The 25,928-nt window shown below is 42.0% G+C and overlaps 1 protein-coding gene and 1 long non-coding RNA gene across 9 annotated transcripts in view; one reads left to right on the top strand and one right to left on the bottom strand.

Moving 5' to 3' along the window:
* The window catches only part of KCNC1 (potassium voltage-gated channel subfamily C member 1), a 126,208-nt gene that overhangs the window by 81,865 nt on the left and 18,415 nt on the right, over positions 1-25,928 (bottom strand). The gene's annotated exons all lie outside the window — the stretch shown is intronic.
* Positions 1,861-25,928, top strand: part of LOC310900923 — a 41,182-nt gene continuing 17,114 nt past the window's right edge. Inside the window, exons 1-4 of the long non-coding RNA XR_014585460.1 lie at positions 1,861-13,704; positions 15,341-15,435; positions 22,914-23,021; positions 23,768-23,907. This is a non-coding gene — a long non-coding RNA (uncharacterized lncRNA). The remainder of the gene's footprint in view (positions 13,705-15,340; positions 15,436-22,913; positions 23,022-23,767; positions 23,908-25,928) is intronic.

Genomic DNA, 25,928 nt, shown 5'->3' with positions numbered 1-25,928 from the left:
AGTTCCTGCTTTATATGTAAAATTGTCCTTCCTTGCAGGTGAGTGGGTGTTACTCTGTAAGTAAGTCCCTTTGGTTACTTTCCTTTCCTTGCTAATCTAGCAGGCTATTTTTCTTCACTCCCAGCCAGCAATCTGGGAAGAGTACTTGAATTTCCTCAGCTCTGCTTAAGTGCAGAAAGCTGCACCTTCAGATCAAGGTCTTAACCTTATAAAGTCTCAACCTTATTGAGGTCTTTTCTCTAAGTTTATTTTTTTCTGAGAATACAGAAATCCCTTTTCTATGAGGGAATTATGCATTTCTTACCCTTCCATTCAAGTTGCCTTAACTAAAACCAAAGTTTAGCAGCAGGGTTGGCAGCTCCTTTCCAGCCCCACTCCAAAAGCACCTCTTGGCATTGTCTCTATCCCAACCCTAACCCAGTCACTGACCTGAGCTGACGCTGAGCTCAGGATCCCCAGGAAAGTTGGTCTGGAGGAGAAGCTTTTCAAGAGACAAAGGGTTTTGCAGCCTACCTGCTCCGTGGTCAGCCCCTTTCCAGCCCCACTCCTACTGCAGCCCTTGGCTTTGTCCCTCTGATTCACACCTAAGAGGAAAATTGCAATTCCCATAAAGTGTGATATACTTCCACCAATTTATTTTAATTCTTGAAGTAACTCTATTTACTCTTAGGTGAGGACCCCAGGGAGAGTTTTGTGCTGAATAGACAAAGCAACTGCAAATAGCACAGTAGGCTCTGAAAGGACATGCAGAGAATATGTAGTTAATAGTATACTTAATCTCTAGCCTTGACTATCAAAGCAGTGGTTTTTCTTGACTTCCTTCCACATCACTGAATTTTTGCTTTCAAGTAGGAGGGCTAAAACAGAGACTAATAAGAATGTCTGTCTTTTCTGTGCTGCCTTTTATCCTAAGCTTTTATCTGCAAGAATTCTTTTGCTGTAAATCAGTGCATTTCTAAAGCTACTCTGGTTTATCTCAAATGAAAATCCTACCCTCATAAATATAAAGCCATATACAGCATACGTATAGAAAATACATACACAAAAGAGTTTGCTCTCCTCTCAAGGGGAGTGAACATGGTGTATGTTTAGGACAGTAATTGAGGACTGAAAGCTGGAAAGCGTGCTCCACATCTGAACAAAACTGCTGGAAGAGCTGAAGTGAGCATGGTACGGTTACGGCTACCCTGTAGGAATCTGGCGTGAGTGCAGACACCGTGCTCTGAGCCTTTGAAAGTACAGGGCTCAGGTAGCTGGGTGCTAATGGCCTGCTGGGAATTCACCTGGCAAAAAGGAGCACTGTGCTGGCGGGGAGCTATTGGAGCCAGTTACTGCACTAGCCATCCAACTGCTTTTCTGCGTAGAGGGAATTTGTAGAGCAGGGGTGCGTGCAACGATAATCCTCTGTCGGTGTAGAGAGAGCACGCTGCAGATCTTGCTTCGTGCTGCAGAAGCGTCTCCTGAGAGCGATCAGCCCTCAAAATCAGACACAGAAATCCCTCTCCCCTGTGGCTGCAGGAGGGCCAGTGCAGCTGCAGTGAAGAAGCTACCCTGAGGTATTTATCAGAGGCAAACGACTTTTTCCTCCCAGCGCAGCTCCAAACAGGAGCACCTTGGAGAGAGGCAAGCTCCAAACTGAATGAACTGGAGCTCGAGCCTGGGTGTGAAGTTGAGTCTCCGGAAGATAGAGTGCCCTGGCAAAGCAATGCAGCAAGAATCTATCACCATGCCAAACTTCTGATAATTAAAATTGCATTGTAACGTACCACAGATTCCACCTCTTAATCTTCCAAATAGAAGGTTTCATCCCCCAAAATTGAATTTCTCTCCCTGATGTCTGTTGCGTGAGTGGGTCTGGAAGATTTAAAACAGAATTAATCATTTTCAGATTGTTGAACCCACTGAGTGCAAATCAGCAGCTTCTCTTTAACTGTTTTATAGAGACACATGCCTCTTGGGATCACTTAACAAGGAAATATTTTTTTCCTTTTTTTTTTTATTTGCTCAAGGCCAATTTATCCCCACCATTGGATCTATCCAGCTCTAACTGTAAAAATAACTGATTTCCTGAGTGCCAACTTAGTACTTAAAGCAGTGCATGCAGAGAGGAATGGTTCAGTATTTACTAAAAGCTAGAGGTCTGTTTCTTCAAATATGCATGCCCATCTTTGTTGTTTTCGTAAGACTTTTTCTGTTTTTCCATTAGCGAGAGGAAAAGAAGAAACACAATCAGTGGCTCAGATCCTTAATCACTATAGATTGCCATGGTTTCATAGTTCTCACTGAATTTTCAGCCCACTGTGCAGGATTGACCTCAGCCCTAGATATCCTAACCGCTATGTATGGAAGCGATTTGGGAAGCTTGGGGCTTGTATCTCAGTCGCTCTTTGCTCCACTCCAGTGATGGCAAGGGAGGCTTAGTTTCTGAGGGGAATGTTGATGTTTCATTTTCATTATCTTAAAAACAAAGAAAAACTGTTTTCTCCAAGTGTGGGAGTCTGCAATACAAAGGTGAAATTAAAATGTTTGTCATGCCTTGCTTGAAGAGAGAATGTGTTTGTCTGTTGACTCACTCTATTCCTACTTAAAGGAGAAACAAAATAAGTATTTTTGGTAGGGAGAATATTGATTAGAAGTCTTAGAATTAGGGATTTGCTGCTGCTTAGGACTGTCAGTTGAGAGTTAGCTGACTATTTGTTTTCATTTCCAGCTCCAGAGTCTGATACAGAGGTACGGTATGGGTGATGGGGGAGAAAGGCTTGGCTGCCTACATCTGAGCCCTGGGGACGGTCCTGGAAAGTGGAAGGCAGAGCTCAACAGGGACCCTTGCTTCCTGCACCCCCGAGTACACAGCGTAGCTGGCAGGAGCTGCGTAGCGGCAGCAGTGGAGGGATTGCATCTGTCCTGCCAGTCTAGGTGGCAACGTACAGGAATTTTCCATAGAAATGGATTTCAGTTAATTAAATTAGAATGTTCTGGAAAATCTGATTTTTATTCCCCTTTGTATTACCCCAGAAAACTTCAATTCAGTTGAAATATTTTAATCTTCTCTCAGAGAAACAGCAATTGAAGTAGAGCATTTCTGATCCGTTCAAAATGAATCAGACTTTATATGGTAGAGGTTCAGTGCTTGGTGGGAATTCTGCTGATATTTCCTTTGACTCTTGCTTTTTCAGTCTACTTAGCTCACGCTGTGTCTCCCGTGAGACACAACAATCTCTCTTTAACCCAACTGTTCCTTGAGTTGATGTAATCCATATTAACTCTCTCTCTCTCAATTTGGGGCAGAGAAAAACTGCTATGTTCCGGGTTTTCTGACCCGCTCTTTTTTTGGATTTTGGGAGAGGAAGACCTGCCTTAAATCCTCACCATGTTTCTTGGTGTACACATTCACTTAGATCTTCAGCCTTGGAATAAGGAATAGGGCTTTACTAAGATTCGCCTTCCTCAGAGCAGGAGTAGAAAGGAGTAGGAAGGACCTGTGAATGCTGTTTTGCTCGTGGTTAGGCTTGTGTTGCACTGCACTAATTCTTTTTTTTACCAGCATTCCCCATAGCATCCCTGGACAGAGGGTGGAGAACTGAATGCTGGTGAAAAGGAGGAAGCAAAGAGGAGCACTAAGAGCAGGGACGTTTTTCTGCCAGAGGCATTTACTTCCTCTCGCTTTTCATTCAGCATTGTATAACAGTGCCCTCAGCGTTGTATAATCGTGCCCTTTGTACTGGCATGGATGGTAGTGGCAGATGGACCGGTCATGGCAGCATGCTAACCACAGCTGTTGGTATATGGCACACGGGTCTGCTGTCATATGATACGACACAGCCAGCAACTAGCTTACAAATACTTGGAGGTTGAGCTCCTCTACAGCTGTTCTGAAGAAAAGATAGCATTGAAAGCTTTAGAGAATGGGTAATTAGTGAGCGAGTTTTATTGAAAAGATCTGTGGAATTATTTCTGTAGTAGTTTAATGCTACTTTAATTTGTAGTTATCTGGTTCCACTGTTTTATCCAGTTTTCTCTTTGCTGTTTGGCTCTGTTTTCCCAGCTTGAGCCACGAAGTGGGTATTGCGCGAGGCATTGAGAACGAATTCAACCCACGCAGGTGGCATCAAGAAAATTCAGTTAAACCCAGTGTTAAACTTAAGAGCATGCAATATATCCCACAGCTTCCCAGTGCTGGGTGCATCCTAAAATCCACTGCTATTATTGGGTTAGAAGCTCCATTAATGTCCCCCCAGTCTAGCAGTTTCAGCGTTCTTATGGTGCTAACAATACAGGAACTGAGCTGTGGAAGTGTTGCTGTAAATTCAGAAATAAAACCATTTCACAGGAACAGGGAATGTATCTATTTCCCAGTAACTGTCTGACCTTTTTTTTTCCCCTTTGGTAAGTGTATAATCTGTTTTCACCTTACCATCCTCACCTCCACTTTGATGTTTTTGCTCCCGTCCTTGTTTTGCCACACGGTCAGCTACTGCAACTCTCGTGTCTTGAGATGGGACTACACCCTGTGATGGATAAAGCTGGTTCCTGTTTGTAACCACAGGAAAAATCCTGTGGTCAGAGCCAATCTTGACAGCAATTTTACTCCAGAAAGAAAAGAGCTTTTTTGAACTTTTAGGGCAAAGGCTTGTAATTCCTTTGAGGGAGATCTCATTACTGGAGAAAATGAGAATTGGGGATGTGCTTCCCCAGACCTTAAAGGTAAAAATTACATCATGACTGAGAAATGATCTGATCTGGAGAGCAGGATGAAAACAGCTTTGATGTTTCTCCTATCCTAAAGAAAGGTTAAAGCCAAATGTTGTTGACAAACCAGCAATTTTTACCAGGTTCCTGTTCCAAGGAGAGGTTCTTCCTCTAATCTCAACTCTGCCATTGAGTTTCAACCAAGTTGTGTACTCCCTTTAGTAAAATCAGTTTAACGTCTCTTATTAGTCTCACAGGCTCTAATCACTAATTCAAATGCTTAGAAACAATTTAGGTATTTAAGCTGAATAATTTTACATAAATTGAGTGTTATCCCAGATTGTATTCACACAAACAGTACTTTTCCCTTCTCCCTGTCTCCCCACCACCATCTCTTTTTATAGCACTATCATTTCTACAGGACAGGAAAGCCACAATAAAAATACATAAATGAAAACAATCACGTAAATAAGGCTCAGACAAATAAATTAACAAAAGAAGTATTGAATTGCATGCCCTGATATTTCTTTCCCTCAGAACGTGTTTCTAACCCAAGTTAACCTCTCCCCCATCAGCTCCATCTGCATCTGTGTGAAAGCTACATTATGTTCTCCTCCTTTGTAGTGTTTGATCTATGGATTCTTTTTTGCATTTTAAACTGCTCCTAATTTCAGCTTCAAGTTTATGATGTTATTAACGACAAGTGCTCTGTGCAGGGTACATCTGTAATGATTGTCTTTCAAAGGATCTTTTTGCTTGTATCAAACTCTTTGACATCTTAATGTTTTGGGTTTTGTTTCTTTTTTTTTTTTCCTCTAAAAAGAATCACTTCCAGTTGGAGAATGGCTCTGAATGTTAGATGAAAGGAGGAGCTGCTTGAAGGACAAAGCAAACTCCTTTTTCCTTCACATTAGTTAAGGATCAATCATCAAAAGCTCTTCATTAGAAATCTGCGTCATAAGAAAACGAATTAGGATAGCAATAGTAATTGTATTAGATTCTTTGAAGTTATGATATTCCATAGCAACTTCACAACCAGTCTAGTTGCAGTAGCATTGATCTGTCAGAAATAAAATGGCTAGCTCTAATTCAACAGGGATCTTCACTCAGAGGGGAGCAATGATATTAGAACAGCACGAAGCATACCCAACTTTCCTATGCCGCTATCTTCTCTCAGTGCAGGGTACAGAGAAAGCAATTGTCTTCCTAAGGATCAATATTTTTTTGTGGAGGAAAACTAGCTATTGATCACTTTGATCACATTAATATGAAGTTCATTTATTACCCTACACAAATGGGGGGAAATGTTCTCTATGCTGCTGCCGAAGGGGTGATGCTTCTCTTTGCAAACAGCGCTAAGTGTGGGCGCTGCCCCTCCCTCAGCAGAGCTCAGAAAGAAGCTGTACCTTGGAGGCTGACATCTTCCACAGAGTCGTACTCTGTGCCTGTTTCCCCCACTGTATCCCTGTTACCTACACTGAAAGCAAAATTACTTCAGGTCTCCAAAAGGCTGAAGTGGGTATGTGGATAAGACAGAGAGCATCTCCAGGTGAGTGAGAATTAGGGTGCTGAGGCGCTGGCCCAGGCTGCCCAGAGAAGCTGTGGCTGCCCCATCCCTGGAAGTGCTCAAGGCCAGGCTGGATGGGGCTTTCATCAGCCTGGGTTGGTGGGAGGCACCCCTGCCCATGGCAGGGGGTTGGAATGAGAGAATCCTTAAGGTCCCTTCCAACCCAAACCATTCTACGAATAGCAAAGTATTGAGTCAAAGCTATACCTGCAGAAGAGCTACCTGCCACTCTTTTTTTGGCTACCGATCAAACAGCTTTGTTGCAGCTCATTTGAACCGTCCTCTCCACTATGTTTGTATGTGGGGTGATACCGGCACTAGTCCTTGTCCTCATCTGTGAATGTCAAGATCAGGAAAGCAGGGAGGAACTTCTCTATTGCTCGTGTGCCTGTGCCAACATACTGGACTGGTCCATGATTTTCTGATTTAATGAGACTGGAACTCAGCCCAGACTCAGTCACTGCAGTGAATTCAGATGATTTTCCTTTCCTGCACAGATTTTATTTTCTGTAGCCCAGAGAAGTAGTTTCAATCACATCCAGCCATGCGACAGAAAAATTTTATTGATATGGAAACTTTCTCGAAACAGTCAGAGATGGGTGTGGAGACACCAAGTCTGATTTGTCATTCTTTCTGTTCAGATGTGTAAGAAAGTGGAGTTTCATATCGTGACCATACCTCCCTTTTGTATGGGTCCTAAGCTGAAACTTCCTATCTGAACACTACTAGGTGTCAGCAGTTCAAGGCTGGAACTGAGCTTTCTGACTATAAACTCTTGTTGGAAGTCTAACAGAACAGGGAGAACGCTTTTTCCCTTCCAGTGCCTAGGTGAACTTCTGGTATTGTATCTTAGGCTCCTGCTGTTTTCCATTCGGGTTGTGTCCTGTGAGCAGCATTTGGAGCACAGAGTAAAAACAAGTGACGACCTGACAGCAGTGGCTCCACACCAAATCAAAACACTGAGGCATAACCTAAGAGCCTTGCATTAACTCATGCTGTATTGAACGTCAGTGAGCTGGTATAAAGTAGGAGAGTGAGAAGGGAAAGCTATTTTCCTCCTAATTAATAAGAAATGCATTGCAAACACTGGAAGCATAAGGCTAGAGTGAGAAACTACGAAATATTTCTTCAGTAATGGTTTTGTTTGATTACATTGACAAGGTTGAAATCAAATTTCATGTCCCTTTGTTGCTTCTGCTTTTATCAAGGTATTGTTAGCTGTACTGGAGCTTGTAATGAACTGGTATTAGGTAATCCTGTGCTAATACTGAGACCTTTCTCCCAGAATGATATCCATGTTTTTTATTCTGGTTTTTGGAGGGAGTATTTACTGCCTCATGTTTTCCACCAGCAGGTCTTGTTCAGATATCCTCAGCAAAGTAAAAAGGTGCAGAGTTCTTCCAGAAAAATAAGTGGCATAACGTGCACATGTCCAGCAGAGCTCTCCTAAGGACTGGTTAAAGACTGCCCCTGATTTCAGCAAGCTTTGTATCAGTTCTGGAATGCAGTTCTGCCAGGCCAACCACTCTGCGACACTGCAGGACTGGTAACCTTGCTCCTGTTCTCTTTTTTTTTTCTTTTCCTCTTAAAACCACGCAGGGTTTTCAGAAGCTCACTGTTTTTATCAGTGTGTGGGGCAGAGCACACCTGCCTGGCGGTGCTGGTACTGGCAGCGCTGCGTAGCTGCCACCTTCCTGCACCCAGCTGTGGATGCCACAGAACTGCACTGGTCCAATCCTGACGTCAAGGCTAGTTCCAGCCCTGTGTTTTAATGGCCTTTGTTAGTGCTTAAATTCATAGGAAACTTGTGTTATTTAAAGTGCTTAAAAGCCTTAGCTGCTCTAGTAATGGGGATTAGTTATCTCCATTCTGTAGCTAGGAAATCAAAGGACAGAGATGAACATGTCCACTATTTCGGGTTCTGTTCACTTTTAAGTGATTTGCGTGAGAGCTGGAGGCAGTCACAGCCAGGATTACAGCTGCTACCAACTGCTCACAGAAAACTAGATTTGCCTAAGGTTGTGGGGTCTGTCGTTTTTTCTTTCCTCTTTTTTTTTTGTCTTTTTAAGGGTTAGCAATTATTCTTTAGTAAAAGAATGTAAAAGATGACTTACTTCATCTTTGGACTTGGAATACAGTCCCTGAGCTCTTGGCTGAGCAGAACATCGTTTGTTTGTCCTGCTCCTTCTCTTGGAATCAGAAGGAAGGCCTCCTATATACTCCAAGACTGACAAGTAGCTGCTGTTAAGATGTATGGAAGGTTTGTGTTTGTCCATCTCTGCTGCTGCTAAGTAATTCTAATTACTACATTTGTACATTTTGACTTATCCAAGTTTTTGCAAATCTTGTGTCCCTGCTAATAGGCTTGTTGATTGGTCAGTTGTTACCCTAATTCCCACTGGCTTATTTAGTTTACACTCAGTAGCAACACAGACCGGTAGCTTGCTGATTTGTGGTTTGAACTGAACTTGGGATAACTGTATTTCTATTTTAAACTCTATTTAGATAAACTCTATTTAGATATGCTTTGCACCTAGTTTTTAACATTCTCACATAGAATTCCTTTAGCAGTAAATGGGAATTTCTTGAGGAGACTGTTTATAGGACCTGCCCAGTAGGTAACCTGGTTTCAGGAGTGCAGAGAAGATAGATTTTCAGTTGTTTTTTAATATTAAGAACAAGACAATGGTATTTCTTCACCATCCTTTACATGGGATATTTGAAGAACTGAAATTCTTACTGTTGCAGATGTGAATATGCATTTTGGTAAAGAACTAAGAGATGAGATTGCCAGTAGCTAGATAACTCGTTTTGGAAAAATTGATTTATTTTGGCAAGGTGGAGGCTTTTTTCTCTTTTGTCTGTTTGTTATTGTTCACTATTCAGAGACTTTAGAACAAATAGGTAGATGATTTTTTGTTGTTGTTGTTCCAAGTTCTTTCTATGCTTTTCCTTTATAAGTTGGGAATAAAAAAAAAAAAACTTTTACTGGAATTATAATATTTTTATGTATTATAATGTATTAAGGCAAGAGAAGCAGGAATTTTTGCCTGCCTTATTAAGTTTTTAAAGTTAGATAATTTTCTCCTTTTTAAAAATGGTTCTCCTCTGACAGGTCCTAAGCAATCAAGTTCTGGCCACCTCATCTACTAACTTTTTATTGAATAGAGCCCTTTACTCTAAAAGGACTATTTAAGCAATTAAGTTAAGGATGTGTTTAAAGGTGTTGTTGGTTTAAGATGAAAATGGTCAGCAGCTGTTAGAAACATGTCCTTAAGCCTTTATTAGAATGCATAATTAATATTCAGACTTGATGAGAAGGGAAATAATAATTGGGTTATTTCCTGCCAGGACTTAAGTGGCTTCATTTGCTCTAAATCAAAGTAATTAAAAGAGACTAAAAATGTAAAGTTTATGCAGTAGAGAACTGCATCTAGGCAATTCTGGTCTGCCAAGTGAATGGCTTTCAGGCAGAATATCACCCTCTCTGAACGCCAAGAAAATATTACTGGTAGGATATTTTTTCTAATCTTTTTGGTGTTAAGTGTTTTTTTTGTTGTTGTTTGTTTGCTTGTTTTTCCTTATCTTTTGAATGGCAGGTTTTCAAGCTTTCTACCAGATGCTGTTATTTATTTTAGAGTCCTGTCAGAGTTCAAAATAGGTCTTGGTACTGATGCTAGATCAGGCTCAAAGAACTTCTTGCCATTTGAGTTTGATAGAAACTTAAATCTTGCCAGCTATGGTTTGTGTACTGGGGCTCTGCGAAAGTGTAAATCTTTTAGATTATTCAGTAAAATCAGGTAAGTTTTCTTGATGCTTTAGACATGTAACCTGGAAGTGAAATTGCTATTGGCTATGGATTTCAATTTGGAAATAAATGTCAAGCTTCTTTCAAAGTCAAGTGATTTGGATTTGAGGCTCTGATGCACGGTTAATGTAATGTTAGAGTTAATGCACCATCATGGATTTAAAATGGTTTAGTTGTCTTGTAGACCTCACTCCCCACCTCATCTCTCCTCCATGGTTATCTAAAAAATCTCAGGCTACCCTTAGGGCAGCTCTTCCTCCATAACAGCCCTGTCACTAAGTCCTTAATGCTAAGCATAAAGGATTGCTTTGGTTGTGCTTGGGAAGTAATTGACTAAAGATATGAAGTAATGATGGTGTATTAAAACACGTATCATGTTTAAATAGCACTTGTATGACTCCAAAGGGAAAGAATGGAGATGGAAAAGTCATTCAAAGCCTATCTAGGGTTTATGATATCCTGTGCACTGTTTAAAAAGGTTTACATCTAATGGTTTGGCAAGGTAGGGGGAACATTTTGCAAATAACACTTTGTGGAGTGAGGGTTGGCATTCTCCCAGAACCAATGGAGGGAAACAAAGCTTACATTTTAGTTTTTACGGTTGGTTAAAAGCAATAAATGTGCAACAATGTTATTGCATTTCGGTGAGTTTTAGGGTGTGATAATATATGGAAATCATCTCATAAGCACAGCCAATAACGCCAGTATTTCTGTGCCTCAGAATAAGCAGATACGTGGTGTTGGCCATACTTCTGTGCTCAAGGGGAGAGTGAAGTCTGCGTCTTCTACGGAAGTAATTGATCAGGGCACAAACGAAGTTGCAGGCCCATCGCTAGCCTGGCATTTTCGTGTTTTTCTAAAGGAGCCATACCAGTGTGCAGCCCTTATGCACGTCTAGAAACCAGCCCCAAGGCAAGAGGTGTGAAATGAAATTCTAGTCCTTTAAATTCTTTTGCCCTCTAACTAAAGTTATGGTGCCCGAGGAGAACAGCCACACCTTTCAGGAGCTACAGAAAGCATTCATTGTAAGGCTATTTCCGAAGAGCTGAGGGTTAATCCTTGCTCAGATCACCAACACGTAATTGGAGCAGTTTTCAAAACGAAAGGGAGCATTGCATTATGTCTCCTATTTCTGGGCCCTAGTCCAGCGGTGCAAGAAATACATGTTCAACTCTGAAGAGTAAGTAACTTTGATGTCCAGTTCATTTGGTTTCAAGTGATTTGAGTTCTTTGCTTGATTGGGGTCATTTCCCACTCCCTCCCCCACTAATTAGTGCAACTGCTTAGCAAAGATATTTCCCATGGCTTAGTGGTAAGTCGCCACTTTATATTTCCCTTTTAACATTCCCAAACTGATTTCTTTTCAAAGATCACTACCAATTAGCACTAATCTTCCTGTGGACATTGGCAGACTTTCAATACTTTGTCTTGCTTGTGGACTACATTGAAGTTATGGTAGTTTTAGAACTGCAGAACAAGGGACACGGGGCTGTGGGGTTTTCTTTTCTTTTCTAACACCACAATTATGTATCTTTCATAAAGATTCTTTGGTGTTGAAGATAATTCATAGGGTCAGAGAACTCTAGTTACTTATTAGAATGATATAGGGAGTAGAGATAAGTCATTAAGTAGCCTGTAAATCCCCACTCTTGCATGCAGACTTTCTTCCATAGTGATTTATACTAAGCTTAGCATAATCTCCTTAGAACTTTAAGTACAGTAAATAAGACCAAATTTCACATTACAGTAGAGCTTTTGGATTGAAGTTAGTAGAATTATGCTCAGACTAAATCTGACCAGCTCTGTTATGGATTCTCTGGCAGTAAGATAAAAGAAGGAAAGGAGCGGGGAGATCAGCGGTTCGATCTCCTGGGACTCCCGTAAATCAGCAAGCCAATCTAAAATTAATGCAGTGACAGCGGTAGGAGCAGTGTGAGAAGGTACTCAGATCCATTATCTTCTAATTCCAGTCACTATGGAGGGGCTGAGACTGTAGTGTTTTCTCAAAACACTGTGAAATGCATTGTTGCATTTTCAGTTGTGGTTCATACCCGGCTGGTCCAACCAACACCATCACTTCTCACACCTCCATAGTTGTCTGCCTACCTGGCTTTCCGTTTCCACCTGCCTAAAGTATTCAGAGCATTTATGCTGCACTGCAGAGTGGCAGGCGTAAAACAAGGATGATATCCTTGTGGCAGTGAAATTGCTTTCCACTTTCTTACTTCCAAAACATCACCTCCTGTTAGACTCAAATTAAGAAAAGTCTCCCTCTAGTTAATTTATTTTCCTTTGTTATCAAAAATTCATCACTAATGTGTTTTTTTTTTTCAGGATTTTGCTTCTTCACAAAGCAACTTCTGAAATAATTTTCCTGCATGATGTCTGTGGCAAAAAAGTTAACATTGAGCCCAGTATCGCAGTCCCTGATTCAGATGTGCTCTGCAATTTTGGAGCAGTAGCACGCATAGAAGGTCTAAGAAATGTTTTGTTGCTGCTGTGTTTTTGTTAGATGATTCTATTGAGAGTTAATCTGGGTTTAGCATCCTGTTTATCCTTGTGTCTGGAAAATATAGTATGTTTTTCTATCCTGTCCCAGCAATATTACTGTTCTGGGGAGATGAACATATTGGAAGTGGTAGGAAAGTTATACCAAAGGGGGGAAAAATTACTTCGTTCAGTTACAGTTGATTATTTTTTTGTTACTAGCTAAGGATCCATAATTTTTTTGTTTTCAACTGGAGCCACTCAAGATCTGTTGGGTGAGCAAGGCCAAGCCACGAAGGTATGTATGACAGCCATCACAAGCAGGTCTCACTCTTGTTTACCGAGGCACTCATCTACTGTAGAGTGTTGTCTGACCCCTCCACAGCTGGACAGCTGTGCACACTTGCAGTGGTGGCCATGACTGCATCTGGTACTTGGTTGTTTAGCACTGGGCCATGGCTTCAGCTTCTTAAACCCCTCAGTCCTGAAGCTGTCAGTCCAGGTGTCTGCACAAAGGACGCACAAAAGACATCCCTGGCCTTTGTGTTTATATTCATCTGCCTTTCTGTATGTCTGCCTGGCTCAGGATCCACAGCCCTTAGCAACTTGTAAGAAGAGACTCAATACATTTTCTACTGGAATTTAGTTTCTGGTATTTTGGAGACCTTTTAGAAGAGGGAATGCTACCAGATCACAGAAGGGTTGAGGTTGGAAGGGACCTCTGGAGGTTGTCTGGTCCAACCCCCTGCCTTACTCTGGATGCAGTATTTCCCTCCTCCCCCTCCAGGAGACATCAGAAAGGGAATTTCCATTTTGCATCTTGTGGGAGGATCGGCAACGTTTGGAACATCTCCAGATCTCCCTACATCCTTATATTTGCCACGTGCCGGATGCTAAATGCCCATCTCCACACCAGGCAGGCCCTGCCAGTGTCTTTGTACACCTCTGCCAGAAGCTGTAATGGCCTAATGGGCAAAAGGGCTTTTCCTCACTCTCCATCTCTTTCTGTCCCCCAGTCTGAGCTGCATGAGCGATCTGAAGTGAAGCTGAGACACATAATCTTTCTGGAGACTCCTTGCCTCTGGAGGCATTAATGACTTCAAGGCCTGAGGGCCAGACCCCGGGCAGGGAGGACTTTGTGGCTCTGTTCCAGGTTAGCACCTTTCCAAAAGCACCTGGCATAGGAAGGGAGAGAGTGCGAGACTCTTCCATTCCTCTTGTGTTATTAGGAGGAGATCTGTGCAAATGGTTCTTTAAAGCAGCGTGACTGCACTGTTTCTCTGTGGTTTTGTTTTTTGCTAAGGAAGTTGGATAATTGTTACAAGAAAACAGCCTCATTAAATCAGAATGAGATTAAACTAGCCTGGTTCTTTCTGACTACATTATATTCATTAGCTGTTTTTTTTTTTTTTCCATTTTGGTTGTATGCAGTGTGTTTTGCTAACGTGATTTTTGTTTGGTGAAAGGGTGGGCAGGAGGAAAAATGAACTCTCCCTGTAAATATTGGGAAAGAAGGAAAAGAGACTGAGAGACAGAAAAAAAAAAAATCGCACTGTTGAATGTTCCTGTAATATCTGGCTGTGCTTTACCTTACGTACCACAACACAAGAGATCTCTATTAGGATTCTCCTCACAAGTAAATAAAGGTTTCCTGTTGCCCTACAGGCTACCTCATTTTCTCCCAGCAGTTCATAAAGCTGTGACATGTCAAAAAAAAAAAAAAAGCCCTTGATGTATTGACTTGATTTTCCATTAAAAATTAATTGCTTCCCGTTTGATGAATGGTGATAAATAATGACCTTTGAAGTGTGCTGTGGTCTCAAGTATACTTAAAGCTCATAGCCTTTGGTTGAATAAACTTAGCAGGTATCTGCAAGTCATGGCTTCACAAAGGTGATACATGAAAGAAGGATTTTTGTTGGAAAGCACCACTAGAAGTTAACAGCCTAGCTGCCAATTCCTGACCGTAAGTTTGACTTTAGCTAGCAGGTTATGTATGAAAGCACCACTTTTTACAGTTTTTACCACTGTGGCAGTACTCTAGTTAGTGCTACATCAAGCTCTGGTGTCCGTTTTATTTCCTTCCATCCTAGAAAATCTGGATTCAGCATGTAAAGTCCATGCAAAATCATGTACATGGTCTGGATGTTAGTCTATGCGCAAATCAAAACACTGCCCAAGCAACTGCATTCAGTTAACTAGGGGAGCACATGTGTGACTTGAAACATACAACTGAAAAAATCTGTGCATAACATTTGGGCATGTCCTTATGTGTCCACTCTGCTTAAAAGAACAGGCTCCTGGTTTCCTACTACTCTTAACTGCAGGAAAATTACTTTTACAAACAAATTCAGTTACGTGCTTTTCTGCTATTTGGTCTGTTGCAAATTCTTGTCTTATTTCAACCTGTTCAGCAAATTCTGTCTGTCTGTGCTTGTTCTGATTGTCCTAAAACGGTCTGAAGACTTTGCTGTTCCACATCAACCATTGCTGTTAGCTCCTGCAGCTCCTGTCACTTGAATCCTCCTTTGTGTATTTTCTTTTCCGATCTTTGATTTCAGAATTTGAAGTGATCATTTTGTTGAGTTCATACATGTTTGTGCTACTTCTCAATCTCCTTATTTTTTAATACTCTTTTTCAAACACTGCAAAGCATTTTAGAAACCACTAGTTCAAGAGTCCTTGCAAAATAAATTGATTCATTTTTAACTGTGTTAAGATGCTCAGAAGGCTACTTTGTTAGAGACTACTTTTGTGTTTCTCCGTTCTCTCTCTGGTTCTTTCCCTAGTTCTGCTAAAAGCCCTGCATGCAAATGAAGAAGAGAATGGGAATGGGGAGCATGATGTATTCCTAAGGAGACAAACGTCTTTAACTGTCATAGTGGTAAGATGTTTTTTTTTCCCCCCATAATTTCTTCGTTCTCTGGATGGCATTGAAGAAAGTCAAACCTCTTCTGTCTGAAAGCGAAGTGGCATCTTTTTTGTAGAGAAACTGTGTAATCGATCCCTGTGCAATTTGCAATAAGACTGTTGGGTTTTGTATGTGTAGGGACAGAGGGTAAATGGAGGAAAATCTGCATACAGCCCATCAAATCATTATGTAAACAGTTCTGGCAGAGTCTGTCAAGGAAAGCAAGATAAATCAGGGTGAAGACGAAAACAATTGTGTAAGGTAGTTTCTACGAAGCAGCTGCCATTATAAATAATAGAACAAAAAGGCATCATTTGGAAACTTTCCAAGTCACTTTTACCAGTTCTGCCTTAAATAACTGACAATTTTGTAGTACTTCATGTTCTCACTCGGAGCTCCTCCTTTGCTGTGGGAATCTCCGCAAGCACTCTTGGCTTCTTGGTTTGGATCACAAATCTAGCTCTTTGTTTTTGTTTTGCATCCCACATCCTACGACCTAATCACTAAGGTTACGTTCTTTATATAGATCTCTTGGCATCCAAGGCTTGCTTCTAGCCAGAGAACCCCTCCAGCTAAACAGAAATGTGAAACCTGGGTCATTAAATATCTTGTTCTCCTGAACATCTTTGTTCCCTAAAAAGTGTTGCCTAAGCTGGAAGCACAGGGTAGGACTGCACTCTGACCTGCGCCCTTTCACGTGGGCAGAAAAGGCGGCCTGCACGCGTTTAGCATACCTGAGGTGTTTTTCTCTCATCGACCTTACCGCCCTGCCCATGTGAGCACGGGCTGTCCCCTTGTACCCCAGCACTGCTCCATGGCGACGTGGGGCCAGCAGCTGCCTGAAGCAGCCTCGCTTCTCTGACGGTGACTTCCAGTATGCGAGCAATGGACTGTGAGCTGAACGAATTGTTAAGAGTCGTGGCAGCAGCCTGATCCTGGCTGCTGCTGCCTTGATGACCTTCCTTCCTTACAGCGCTCCAATAATGTGAAATGGTGGGAGGCCAGGGACATTATCTTGAAAGACTTTGAGGATCTTAAGCTGATGACATGTTGTTGTCTTGATAAATCACACGAAACTGTGAAGAGCATCTGTCTTTTACGGAAAAGGTAGACTAAGTGATTTTGAACAAGACTAAGAAAATATTGGAGCCAGGTTGTCATTCAGTTTATGAGCTATCCCTGATGGCCCAAATTCACTTGGCCAGAGACGATGCTGCCAATTGCTCTATTTAGTATCAGTGTAGCATAAAAGTCTTGCTGTCCCAGACATCTGTCAATACCAGATGAATTGTTTGACTAAGTACGGAGAACAGAAAACAGGTGAGCTTCCGTTCCCACTGCAGTCAATAATGAAACGCTCACTGATCTACAAGGGCAGTGTAATTAATATCTGGGGAAATGTTTCAACCCATGGCATCTTGAAATATTCATTACAATCTTGAAATGCCTGATTGTTTTGCACATACCTTGCTTTTCCTTTCTGCTTGCATGGGGATAATGGTCTGTTTTGTTAAATCTGAGGAATGGCATAGATAGTACCCTTGTTTTAATTCTAGGATAAATATTAGCTGATCATAATTTAAAAACTGTTATCTCATAAACCACAAGGTAGGTGATGCTTTATGTACTGAAGGAAGGAGATGTATTTCCCCTGGATAAAAACAGGGAGTGGTGTTTCTCTAGAAACGTGGCCAAATAATTAACAAATTTGTAGTTAACCTGCAAATTAATTTAATTTCCTTTCAAGGAAGTTCTATTGCCTTTAGTAAAATCAGTTAGCAATTCATGCAAGAATGGTTATTCATCTCTTGTTTCTTTGTTTAGAAAATGTCAACTAGTGAAGTTGTTCTCTAGTTAAAAAAACTTAATTGGAGGATCATTTCTCAGAAGGACAAATCCATAAGGGGGGATATGTTAATTAGTGTAAGCACCAACCCCTCCCGAAATCATTCTTTATTATTTAGATATGGGAAACCTAATATTGTTAGAACACTTTCAAACTCTCATTCAGTATACATCAGGTGCCTTAAGTGTTGCCATTGAGCATCCACCAGGTAAAGTGTTTCATGAAGATGGGTGCCTGACTGAGCCCTGAACTCTTCGTTCAGAATCGTCCCTCTGGATGGACAAGCTGCAGACCACCCTTTTCCAAGGACAGGGACTGGATCCCAGCACGTTGCCTTCAAACGGTGTTTTCTAAAAATGGTGAGTAGGAACAGGCCCAAACCCAAAGTTGGATTTGGCCCAGATTTGGTGTTCTGACGTGACTGAGGACGGAGCTGGACAAGGGAGATTACGTGACGGTACTGAGAGACGGAGGGGAAGCTGCAGCAAGGAGAAGGCTCTGTTGACACGTGGCAGCTATGTAATCTTAATTGGTTAAAACGAAGCTAATTGCAAGGAGGACACCATTAGTGTGGCTTTGGGATGTGTTTTTTCCCCCCTTTTTGCCTACGCTGTAGCACTGGGCAGCCTCGGTGCCTCTACTCAGATGGCACACGTGCAGCTCTGGGTGACTCGAGGTCGTCCCCAGCGAAGCAGCTGTTGAGCTGGAAGAAGAGGGCTGCCACCTGCCTTCTGAGGGCCATCTCCCTCGCTGCAAAGTGGCGCTGACTGCAATATGCTCGCAGCTTGGTGGCAATCCTGGCGGTGACAGGCTGACGTCACAGAGAGCAATGACAAACAGCCAGGAGGTGACGGGAATAGCTCTTGCCTGCTGTGAAAGGAAATGCTAAAAGCCAAAGAGCAACACCGCCTAGGAGGACTCCCCTGTGAAAAGCAACTCGAGGCCCACCTCCGTTCGGAAACTGAGGTAATGCAATATTAAAGAACGTGCTGTACCAGCTAGAAATACAGCTGTTGCTCTGCTTAGGCTGAGTGCCGCAGGACGAGCTAGAAACCTCCATTATGGCACCCTGGCTCACGGGGACTGCAGCTGGCAGCTGAGTGGAGTTGGCTTTGCCATGGTCAGATCTCACAGCAGAACAACTGAGGTTTTCAAGCGCAATATATTGTGCTAGGGCCGCTGCGTTTTGGCCTTGTAACCAGTACAGCAAGTGATGTCCATAAATAGCTCAGTCTTGCTTCTGCTAGCATCAATCTGTTGTTGACTAAAGGATTTGGGTTGCAAAGTGGTTAGTATGTGTTAATGTATTTTTATGGGATTTTTGGTATTGCTGTTACCCATCAGGTAAGAAAACAGTTTTGTTAACGTTGTGGTTACAGCAGCCTGAAATCCGTGTTAAAGAGCACTCTTCAGAGCTGGACTGAGAGAAGCGAGTGACTGCGCCCTGCTTTTAAGCAGCTCACCCTGTCTCCTAGCCAACACAAACACGTTTCATAAAACATATGTGGACTGTGAGAAGCTGGTAGAAAACTAGTTCAGGAGTTTCCATCCTTGCAACTTGTTTGTCTTCCATTCTTCTGGTATTTTCATGACTAAACAAATTGATCTGGATGCCTTAGTTCCTACTCAATGGAAGTTCAGTACTCTGCAGGAATTCAGTAAACCAGAAACACGGACTGGTGCTTGAGAAGTTGCTTCCATTTTGAGAATGTGTTTCTAGAGAAGTAGGGTGTGAGTAAATGTGGGTAGTGAAAGAAATGGCACCAACCATTGCAGTCTTGATTTGTGAAGGCATTTCCTGAGTTATTTTAAAGGCTTTGCGTATGGTTACTGAAGTTTTAACTCTGAATACAAACTGTCTTTTTAAATGAAAGATATGAAGCCTGGTCCTCCTCAGCACTTCATTTCAGTCACTTGAAGTGCTTACGCAGCTTTGGTGTCCTGACCCGAGCTTGTTCCCTGAGATTACCAGACATCAATTTCTTCCCTGAAAACAGAATAGAAAAAAGCTTTACCTGCTCTAACTTCCATTTCATGTCATCTTCTATTTGCTTTGGTTTGCTCATGTTTCTGTGGAAATACATATATGTATACTTTCATGTTTTATACTTTGTCATTTTCATTGAGAGATTTTCCTCTGATTTTCTAGGCTGGACTACAGAATGAATTTTGCCTATATGGACAAAAATCAAATGGGTTTTATCCTAAATTAGAAGTTGCATTTACGTATTGGCAAAGGGTGGCATATAAAGTACGTCATATAGGACATTTACTCAGTGGCTTCCAAAATACAAGCAATAAATATCATAGCCATTAACAATTGCCTACCAAAAAATGAATGTGAACTGAGTCAAAGAAGTATGCGTGCAAAAGAGACCCAAAGGTAGCCTTTGTTTACACGCCAGCAATTTGCAGTGATTTCTGTGCCACCACTTCTTTCCCTGTGCAGTCAGCTGTTGCCACAGAAACTGCAACGACACGTGGCACTGGGCGAGATAAAGCTCCTTCATTAAGGAAGACAATCACGAGCAAACAAATTCTCTCCATCTTATTACTGTCATTTGAAGGGGGGTAAAATGCTGGCATGTCACAGTCTCATTGCAAATAATTTGAATTCAGCTTCTTGTAGGGAAATGCTTTTAGTTATGCCCATTTGAGCATCTTGGACAATACAGGTTTTACTGAAATCTTGTCGTTGGGCTGCTGTTGGGTTGGAAATAGCCCTGCAATGCAGAGCTTGAATGGAGCGTGGAGGAATTGGGACAGAATTAGCCACCGCCTCCAGATATTCTTTTATGAATTAAGGAGAATATGCTTTGTTTGCTCCACAGCAGCTAAATAAATAGGCGTGCAGAAGCTCTTGCAGGTCTCTCCTGAACTATCTGGTTTGAACTGTCTGGACTCAGAGTTTCCATGAGAGCACTGGTGGAGGTGAAAAGCGCCAGATTCACCTCTTTTTTTCTTAAAGCAGAGCAGGAGGTTGGCTACGGACTGAAGAACCACTGGATTTGAGGGAATTTGTGGCTGCGGAGTTTGCAGTCAGGCTGTGTCTGTGTGGCAGTACAAGGGCGGGCAGGGACTGCTCTGCCACCGCTTTCCCTAGAAACAGCCGGGATTAAGGAATGGGCAGGAGAAGTGACCGTGAATGATCAACCTGACGTGCTCAAGACTCCTTCAGAAAGGAAAGGAACGGTCTTTGCTGCTCCCTAACTTGATGCAGCCCCCTTTTCCTTGACGTGGAACCCTGTCTTCAGGCTTAGACTGGAGGCATGTCAGTAAGGGTGGACTTCTTATGGCAATCCCTGCAGGATCCGGTCTGTCCTCATGGGATCTCTGAGCAGGAGTGCCATGAAGAGGCAGAAAGGCAAGGGCTTTCCAGAGCTGTAACGTGCAGGAACCACTCTCTGCAGGAGCCTCTCTGTATTACATTTGTAAGTTTGATGCTCCCTGGCTTCCCTCATCTATTTGTTGCAACTAAAACCTGCCTCAAAGGGTCTGTGCAGCTCCCACTTGCATGCTGTGCAGGACAGAGCTGGGGCGCTGAGGATGAGACACGCTGGTGTGCGTACGTGCTTGCCTTCTGACAGCACCAGCTTGCCACTGGGGTATGAGATCACAGTTAAAATAGAGGCAGCTTTAAGAGATCGATACTTTCTGGTTACCCTACGGAAGCAAAGAAGCTGATTGTCACTGTGAGGAGGGAGAGCTGACTACTCTCATCGTCATCTCGCCGACTGCTATCCCCTGAGATGCTGATGCGGTTTGGTTTAAGAAAGGTAGCTCAGCTTTTTAGGAAGATGTTCTGGTAGGCTCTACAGGCCACACTTGGCATGATAAACTTGCACAGATACCAACAACTTTCGGCAGAGCTGTATTCGTGAGCTGTGTGAGGCCTCTGTCTGGCATTGTTGTATAGCTTTAAATGAAGATGTTGCCATCAATCAGCTTGTCACCTACCTCACTACCCACTTCTATTAAATGATTTCACTATCAGCTAAGATGGAGCACACCAGTGAGTGGCATATTATAAGTGTCTAGAGAGATTAGATACGGAAATGAGATGGATAACATCCAGGCTGCTGCGCTGGATCCGTCAGCTCCCAGTATTGTGGCTGCCAGTGCACCCTGCTTCGGTCGGCTCAAACATACCTGGGGCTAATTCTGTCCCTGCGTGTGTTTCCCTTGGTAGAGGGCACAAGCTAGAGGTGTGTCAGGGCAGTCTCCTGAGAAAGCTACAATAACTGCACCGTATAAGCAACGTGGCATCTAATTCTTTTAAGGTAATACAGTAGCACGTTACACCATTTGTTTGGATTCATGTAAGCGCTCAGTTGTGCTCTAAGCCTTTCTGTTGTTCCTTAAACCAGTAGCTTCTCAATATGTTCTTCTTCGGGATGGTGCCTGCCAAAAGATGATTTTAAAAAAGAGTAACTGACGGATCTGTAATAACTGGTCAGCTAAGAGAACTGAATGCAGAAAGCTGACAAGGCCTAGGACGGTGGCCATCCTTGAGGAAAATATCCATCACCCTGGGGAAGCTCGTTTTAATACGTTGTGGTTTGAGATGGTAAACTGGGTACATAGGCATTAACACGCTGCCTTAGTTTCTATCTATTATGGGAAAACGTTCTGCTGAGAAAAAGGTACAGTATATAGGCAATAAAAATACCTGCAGGTAGCGAGACACAGCATTTTAATGCCTGTTTCCACTGGTGTTATCCTCTTCATACAGAGGGACACAACTGGAAACGTGCACAAGGAAATCTGGAATAATTAGTGGACTCTAGTACAGGAGGTCAGTGGCCTTACCTCAGATGGCTCCGTCTGTGGTGTGTATGATACAACTGTTTTATGAGTGCTTTAGAAATATTCAGAAATGTGTAGGGATTACTTAATAATTAAGAAGTCGCACCTATATAGAGAAACAGCTTGGCTGCTATCAGTTCATCTTTTCAGGGCTTAAGAGGAGTATGAAAACTTATTAAAATTCTCAGTAACTTTCCTAAATTAAAAAATGTAGTAACTTAAGGCCTCAGAGGTTAATGCTAGGAGAGGATCTCTGCTCTGTTTTCTTTAGAAAGATATCTTTTCTGGGCTATACCTAATGTATCATTAGTGCAGAATACTTCTATGTTTGTGGGGAAAAAAAATGCTTCTCAGAGTTTAAATATATATATATATTGATGGACGGATATAAATTAAGGTTCTTTTGCTCACATTAATTACCATTGAAATCAATCTCAGTCTCCTTAATCCAGTGAGGTAGCGTAGCATGGCCTTGTTCCATACCAGGGCCTCTGGATGGTCCAGTAAGCAAATCCTAAAGAACATTCAGGGCAATAAAGTAATAAAGACAGTAGTATGCTTTATTTTATTTTTTGGTGGGAATCTTGTGTGAATATTTCATGGCAGAGAAGTTATTTTTGGAAATATATCTATTAATTCCTGAGCAACAGCATTTGGCAGTCTTCAAATGGAATTTGGATTTGTGCTGATGGTGCCCTTAGTTCATATGTCATCCTAAAATCATTCACTTTAATTTGTGTTACAATAGATTGGGAAAATGAAATATCTGTATTCTCTTTTCTCTCCCTTGGGTGCCAAGTGGAAATAGTTGCAAAATACAACTTTCGGCCCTGACAAGATCACAGGTACGGATTTCACCTCAGCTATGCCAGCAAGTACCGGGTGACAGGATCAATTATCAAACAAGGTAAAACTGCACAAGAACTCTAGGAGAAGAGCTGAGCAGTGCTTTATGCAGCCAAGACCTACCTCAGGAGCTTCATGTAGTCAGAAAGCTGTTGCCCAAACTTTTGTTTAGCAAGGAGCTTGAACTTGAGTGCTCCCTGTGTGACAGCTATCTCAGCTGGTTAACTGAAGTTGCTCGGTGTTGCTATAGACACTGCAAGCAGGAACGGGGATGGGAAAGGATAAATTCACGTGGGATTTAAGATGGGTCCCTTTGCAACCCCATGTGCAGGCTGCTGAAGGGGGTCTGCTATTATTTAGTGTCCTTTTTTATGGGGTTGGAAATCCCGGACTATGATGGAAACTCTGACAAGTGCCCCCCAAGGTTCAGAGTGAAAAATGAGAATAGCAGCTCATTGGCAATAGCTTTAAACCAACATGGTAACATGGGTAAGTGGCTAAGGCAGCATCTGCAGAAGGTGGCAAGGAGAAGTGACGTGTTTCTGCGTTCCCCTTGAGGGATTCCTCCTTCGTTCGTGTCCTCAGGCACAACCAGCTCTGTTAACTAACATGCCACAGCTCTTATTTTCATTGCAATAGAAAAACATCCTCCCTCTACCTTCTCTTGAGGTCTGGCTCACCTTGCCTGGTCTCTTGGAGACTCCTCTCCGCTACGCGTGGGCAGGAGGGGATGGGGCAGGCTACATCCCTGCCTGCATCTTCGTGGCACTCGCTGAGTATAAGAAGATGTTGGTTTGTTTTCTAGAGGAAAACGAGTATTCAAGGAAGACCAAGATAGCATGGAAGATGTCAATTTGCCTGGAAAATACTGAGTCTTTGCCACCATTCTCAGGGAGAAGAAATACTAGGTTTTAGAGCAGCATTCTTTGGAACTAAGCACCAAACAGGTATTCCTGGATTTAGTAGTATTGGTTTTGACCTGTTTACATCTATTTACACTGGTCGGTCTGGTGAAATCTTTTTTGTTTTGTTTATTCTGGCTGTGGGAGGTAGGATCCCTTCCTTCTTTTTCTGCTAATGATTTATTTTGAATTGCCTGAGAAAACAGTTTCTATGCCTCAGTTTGCCCACTTTGTGAGAAAATTGGAAGAATTCTTGCATATCTCACTAGGGGTTCGGACAGGACTGACATTCTTCTGAAGTATTTTGTAGTTCTGGAAAAAGATGTAATGGACAAGTAAAACATTATTACTCCTCTTTTTGTGATTACAGAAATTTGAGCAGTGACATTTAAGAAAATCTAAAACTCTTCTTAAATTTTTATAAACCCTTCTCTTTTTTGCTGTTCTTGTAGGTCCTATTTCTGAAGATGCTCACAGCCAGCACTTGTAGGCAGATTGCTGGGATTTAGGAATATTCAGCCCTGATGCTGATTATTTTTATCCCAATTCAAAATATTTTGACCTCCATGTTACAGGCCAAGTTCTCAGCTGGAGTAAGTGCAGGTAGCTCTGTTCAGCTGAACACCTCTGCCTACTTTTATTATCTAGAGGTCATGCCATATCCCTAACATACACATTTCTCAGTGCAGTGTGGAAGCTACTGCTTTCTGTTTTCCAAGTAGTACAGACAGATACTGTAGAAGAAATAGGCTTCTAAATCCTGCTCATCATCTGTAAGATGGCTCAGAGTCCGTCCTGTTCTGCTAATATATGGCAATTTTAGTACAGAGTCTGGTGATGGAAATATTTCCAAGACTAAACTGTAACAACCTCATAGTGCCAACATCAGCAGGGGCAACTGGATGCTCCTGCAGGGTTTACCTGCTATTAATTCAGAACAAAATTCTTGCTTTAGGGCTTTAACTCCTGCTGTCTGTCTGAAATGCAGTTGCTGTGCTGCTGAACTATTTGAAAAATCCTATCATACACATAATTTCAGGCTGTCTGCAATAAAAACAATAGCAGGCAAGGAGATAGTACAAAGAATGGGTTAAATCACAGACTTCCTACCTCTTTGGTATTCCTGGATAATAATCCACCTACAGTGACTCTACACTGTGGGTAGAAAATGCCTACCTCTTTTTAAACATAATTTATGCACTCCTTTGCCTTTTGAAAAGGATAGACACCAGGCAGAGAGAAGACTGCTCTGCTGCATTAGGGCTCAAAATTAACCATCAAAATGTGTCTGATGTGCAAGTCAATTTGCCAAGTCATAAATGTTACAAACAGACATTTGATTACAGCACGTATTTTTAAAATACGTTTTCTGGCTATGTAGTTGTAGCAAATACCATTTTTTCCAGTTAAAAGTTTCCAGCTAAAAGTTCAGGGATGCATATGTTTTTAACCTAGCACAATAGGAAACCTGCCATGAACTGATTCCCCCAGGTTTCTTTCTGCAAAGGCTGTGTACTGTGAGGCAGTGTCTCCTGTGTGAATCAAAGTGCCCTTGACTCAATCTGCAGTAAGCAGGAAGGAAGGTGCCTGATATTTTTTTCTCTGATGCTGCAGTGGCATCTGAGGAGGCTGAAAATATGAAGGAGATTTAAAAGGAAGCTTACTCCTTTATTTATTTTTTTCCTTAGGAGAATAAAAGTGGGCTTGGATATGAGGGAGTTGATTGGTGAGAAGTTTCTGCTTATGGGTACTTTTAAAGTAGAATTCAGACCTAGCAAATTCTATGGTGGTTGCATAAGTCTTGAAGTTACATTGCTAAAGCCTGAAAAGCAAGCAATTGACTGGGGAACATATTTCTAATATTATTTCTTTCTGACCTTTCTTTTTGTTTTGCTTTGAGTTTTGATTAACTTCACGTTAATTGTAATCAATGAACATTGGGGAGGAAAGTGTTGTGGTTTTTTTTGGTTAAACTTCCAGCAGCTTTCCCTCATTCTTCTGTTTAGAAAAGGAGTAATTCCTGGTACCTTCAGGGATTGCTCCAGGAAAAAAAAACAGGGAGGTCC

The sequence above is a fragment of the Anser anser genome, assembly GCF_964211835.1.
Source record: "Anser anser genome assembly, chromosome: 5".
Taxonomy (NCBI): Eukaryota; Metazoa; Chordata; class Aves; order Anseriformes; family Anatidae; genus Anser; species Anser anser.
Note: the sequence above shows the minus strand (reverse complement) of the source record. Positions and strands in the feature narration are given on the sequence as shown.